This window comes from Patagioenas fasciata, chromosome 29 (assembly GCF_037038585.1).
Source record: "Patagioenas fasciata isolate bPatFas1 chromosome 29, bPatFas1.hap1, whole genome shotgun sequence".
In the NCBI taxonomy this organism is placed as follows: Eukaryota; Metazoa; Chordata; class Aves; order Columbiformes; family Columbidae; genus Patagioenas; species Patagioenas fasciata.
Genome location: NC_092548.1, coordinates 1,986,056 through 1,990,463, shown reverse-complemented (window position 1 = coordinate 1,990,463; position 4,408 = coordinate 1,986,056). Strand labels below are relative to the sequence as shown.

The following is a 4,408-nucleotide window of genomic DNA, read 5'->3' as shown; positions in this document are numbered from 1 at the left end:
CAAAAACCTTTTGGGAAAACTGCTGAGTGTGTGTAACTTCTCCAGAGCTGCAGCTGGTCAGTCTGGATGTTCCTGTGGGTTGTGGGGTGTGTTGTGGTGATGGAAAATGCTGTTGGCTGTGGGCCCCAGCTCTTTGCCACCAGCTGAAGAACCCACGTTGGCAGTTACGGAGCAACACTTGCTGTCCCAGCACGCAGTGGAATTGCACGCTGTGAATCCTGGTGCCGACATCCCAGAGCCCAAAGCTGGAGAGGGGGAACACGGCAGCTGCCTGTGCTGTGCTGGGGTGGTGTTGGGTGCAGGTGTTGTGCCAGGGTGTGCTTACTGCTCTTGCTTTTGCAGTGAAGTTCTCAGTGTGCAGGAGCATCTGGGAGACCTCTGACCCTTTCCTGGACCTGGCGCTGGAGATCGGGTACTGGGGCAGGGTCTGGGTGGGGGGAGCTCTGCTCTCACAGGGGATGTTCCTGCAGCTGCACCGTTCCTGCTCTCAAGGCTGCTTAACTGCCAGTGTCAGGCAGGGTGTGGGCAAGAGGGAAGCAGCTGCTGTTGTTGTGCTGCCTCTGTCTGGCAAAGCAGAGCCCGTTGCCTGAGCATGAGCCACGACTCCTCCAGTGAGGCTCCGTGCTGTGGGGGACAGTGCAGCCGTCCCTCATGGCGTGCTGGCCAGGGCCTGGCTGGGGGCAGGCTCAGGGTGTTGGTGCAGTCTGGGGCCCTGTGCTCATGCTCTGTTTTATCTCTTGGGGCCAGCGCCTCTGATCAGGTGAAAAAAGCTGTGACCAACAGACCCGTGTCTTCCCCAGTGACAGGCCAGGTGAGTCCTGAAGGCTGTTCAGGGCCAGAGCACCATGTCACCACTACCAGCCAAGAAGCTGGTGTTTTGTGCCAAAAAGTGAGTCTGAGCTTCTGCCTGGGGTCTTCAATAGGTGCCTTGTGTCTTGTGATCTGGAGATTGTGTTGGGGACAGTGTAGACCGGATGCTGGGTGTCTTGCTCAGCTGGAGGCAGACAGGGAGAGCCCCTCAGCCCCAGGGCTGCAGCAATTGCTCTGGTTTGGGGTGCAGGGCCAGGTCCCTGCTGTTGTTCCCATCCCGGATTAAGGCTGGAGGAACGCCTCCTGTCTTCTTGCTCAGGACAGAGGGGCGGGGGTGCCAGTCCCTGGAGCGGGGTGGCCTCGCCAATCTTCTCTGGGTATCCTGTCCCCTGGGGTGATGGGAGGAGGAGACTCTGCAGCCTCCAGGCAGTGGCTGGGACCGGCCCTCTGGGCGCCGCTGTGCAGCCAGGGCTCAGGACAGTGCGCTGGGGTTTCTGTTGTTTACATTTCCCTCCTTCCTTTTTTCCTTTCTGCTTCTAACAGAAAACACTTCTGATTTGTTGACCACCCCCACTTTCCTCTCCCCTGCTGTGTCTTTACCCTTCCTTTTTCTCTGGGCTCTCCTTCTTATTTTCTTCTCTTGGCTCATGGAAACCTCTTTTCTTTAGATCACCAAGTTTGTTGTTTTTTTTTTTCATGTCAATAGCTGCAGCGCAGCATCCTGTGGAAGGCGAGCAGAAGCGACCATTGCACACCACCTCATTCCCAATTTGCCAAGCACACCTTCCCCATGGACAGCACCCAGCCCAACTCCTGGGCCTTTTGGCAAGTCGAGGTTAGTGGTGCCAGTCGCTCTCAGGCTCCTGACTGGCAGCAAGGCCAGTACTCCACGAGACAACTGCATGGCAGGTGGCCCGGGGGAGGGAGTGATTTCAGCAGCCACCTCTCCTGTTCTCTTGGGTTGGCTAAGATGGTAGCAATTGAGTGCTGTGCTTGTGCACTGTGGAGTGTGGAGGAAGAGGGGGGCTCCGGACCTGGCCTTCAGATCATGTCAGCCTCTTTTCCTGTTCTGCAGGCTGTCCTCATCTGCACTGCATCAGGCAAATCCTGAAAAGCCGACCTTCAGCTGCGTCCTCAGCTCAGCCTTTTGGCTCCCAGCTGTCTTAGGGTTAGGATTTACAGTAAAGGTTAGAGTTAGGGTAAAAATTAGGGCTTAGTTTAAGGGTTAAGTTAGGGTTAGATTTAGAGTTAGGGTTAGGATTAGGTTTAGGTTTAGCATTTAGATAAGGGTTAGGTTTTAGTTAAGGTTGAGGGTTAGTGTTAGGTAAGGTTTTGGGTTAGGGGATAGAGTTAGGGTTAGAGTTTGGGATAGGCTTAGGGAGCATGGTTAGGGTTTTGAGTGAGGGTTATGGGTCAGGTTTTGGGTTAGACTTAGTGTTAGAGTTAGGATTAAACTTTGGGCAAGAGGTTAGAGCATAGCGTTAAGGGTTAGGATTAGAAGTTTGTGATTGGGTTCTATGAGGTTTAAGTTAGGGTTAAGTAGTAGGGTTAAGGTATAGGGTTCGATTTAGGGTAAAGGTAAGTGTTAGGAGTTACAGTTAGGGTTAGGCTTAGGAATTAGGGAGTGGGGTTAGACTTTGGGGTTACGGGTTTGATTTATGTTTAAGGGGGAGGGTTAGATCGAAGGTTAGAAATAGGGTTAAACGTAGGGCAAGGGTCAGAGTTAGGGTTAGAATTACTGTTAGGGTTAGGAGTATGTGTTTCAGTTAGGTGATGTTTGGGATTAGGGTTATGTGTTAGAGTTAGGCTTTAGGGTTAGGAATTATGGTTAGTGCTAGACTTAGGAGCTAGGGATTAGTCTGAGAGTTAGGATTTTAGGTTCGGGTATGTGTTTGCATTTGGGTTTAGGTTAGGTGTTCATGTATTAGGGTTAGGATTTGATTAGTGTTAGGGATAGAGAGTAGTGTCAGTGGAAGTGGTTGGGGTTAGGGGTTGGTTTTAGGAAGTAGGGCTGGGGTTAGGGTTACGTTTGGGTTAGAGTTAGTGGTAGGGTCAGGGTTTGATTAGGATTAGGGTTAGAGTTAAGGTGAGGGGTTTTGGGTGAGGGATAGAGTTTGGTTTTAGGTTTAGGCATAGATTTCTGATTAGAGTAAGAGGGCTAAGCATTAGGTTTAGAGTTGGAGTTAGGGGTAGAGGTTGGTCTTCGATTTAGCCTTGCTTTAGGATTACAGTAAGTGATTGGACTAATATTAGAAGTTTAGATGAAGGGATAGGTGTTAGGGGTAGGGTTAGGGTTGTTATTATTAGGGTTTGATTAGGATTAGGTTTAGGGCTTATGGGTAGGGATGTGGTTAGTGATAAGGGTTAGTATTAGGGTTAATGTTAGGAGGAAGGATTAAGGTTAGGGGTTAGGGAATAGTGTTTGTGTAAGCAGTAAGACTTCAGGTTTAGGGGGAAAGGGTAGGAATATGGCTAAGGTTGGCATAGGGTTAGGAGTTTGGGTTAGGGTTAGGCTTAGGTTTTGGAGTTTGTGTTAGGGTTAGGCTTAGGAGTTTGGGTTAGGCTTAGTCTTAAGCTTAGGAGTTTGGTTTAGGCTTAGACTAAGGGTTAGGAGTTTGAGTTAGGATTTAGGGTTAGTCTTAAGGCTAGGAGTTTGGGTTAGGAGTTTCCGTTAGGGTTAGGCTTAGTGTTAGGAGTTTGGGTTAGGGTTCGGCTTGGGCTTAGGCGTCTGGGTTGGGCTTAGGCGTCTGGGTTGGGCTTAGGCGTCTGGGTTGGGCTTAGGCTTAGAGTTAGGAGTTTGGGTTAGGGTTAAGGGATTGGGTTAGGATTGGGTTTAGGGTTAGGAATTAGGCTTAGGTTTAGGATTAGGATTAGCGTTATGGTCTGGGTTAGGAGTTGGGGTTAGGAGTTGGGGTTAGGAATCTTAACCCTCGACAGGGACAAAGGGGGTCCCCAGGATGTCACAATGGGCCCTGGGGACAACATGGGGCCCTGGGAATTCACAATGGGCCCTGGGGACAAAGAGGGGTCCTCTGAATGTCACAATGGGCCCTGGGGACAAATGGGGGTCCCGACGGTGTCACAATGGGCCCTGGGGACAAAGGGGGTCCCCAGGATGTCACAATGGGCTCTGGTGACAAAGGGGTCCCCAGGATGTCACAGTGGGCCCTGGGGACAAAGGAGGGGTCCGCAGGATTTCACAATGGGCCCTAAGGACAATGGGGGGTCCTGCGACGTCACAATGGGCACTGGAGACAAGTGGGGGTCCCCAGGATGTCACAATAGGCCCTGGGGACAATGGGAGTCCCCAGCATGTCACAATGGGCCCTGGGGACAGAGAGGGGTGCCCTGAATGTCAGAATGGGCCCCAGTGTCAAAGGGATCCCCCATGGTGCCAAAATGGGCCCTGGGGACAAAGGGTGTCCCGAGGATGTCACAATGGGCTCTGGGGACAATGGGGGGTCCTGGGATGTCACAATGGGCCCTGGGGACAAGGGGGTCCCCCGAATATCACAATGGGCCCTGGGGACAAAGGGGGTCCCCACGGTGTCCCAATGATCCCTGGGGACAATGGGGGGTCCTAGGAAGTCACAATGCG

General features: G+C 52.1%; 1 long non-coding RNA gene across 1 annotated transcript; it reads left to right on the top strand.

Moving 5' to 3' along the window:
* The first annotated feature begins 453 nt into the window (after nt 1–453).
* On the top strand, nt 454–3,264 carry LOC139825861 (uncharacterized). The gene is made up of 3 exons (XR_011736025.1): nt 454–811; nt 1,517–1,645; nt 1,886–3,264. It is a non-coding gene; the product is annotated as an uncharacterized lncRNA (long non-coding RNA).
* The last annotated feature ends 1,144 nt before the right edge of the window (nt 3,265–4,408 follow it).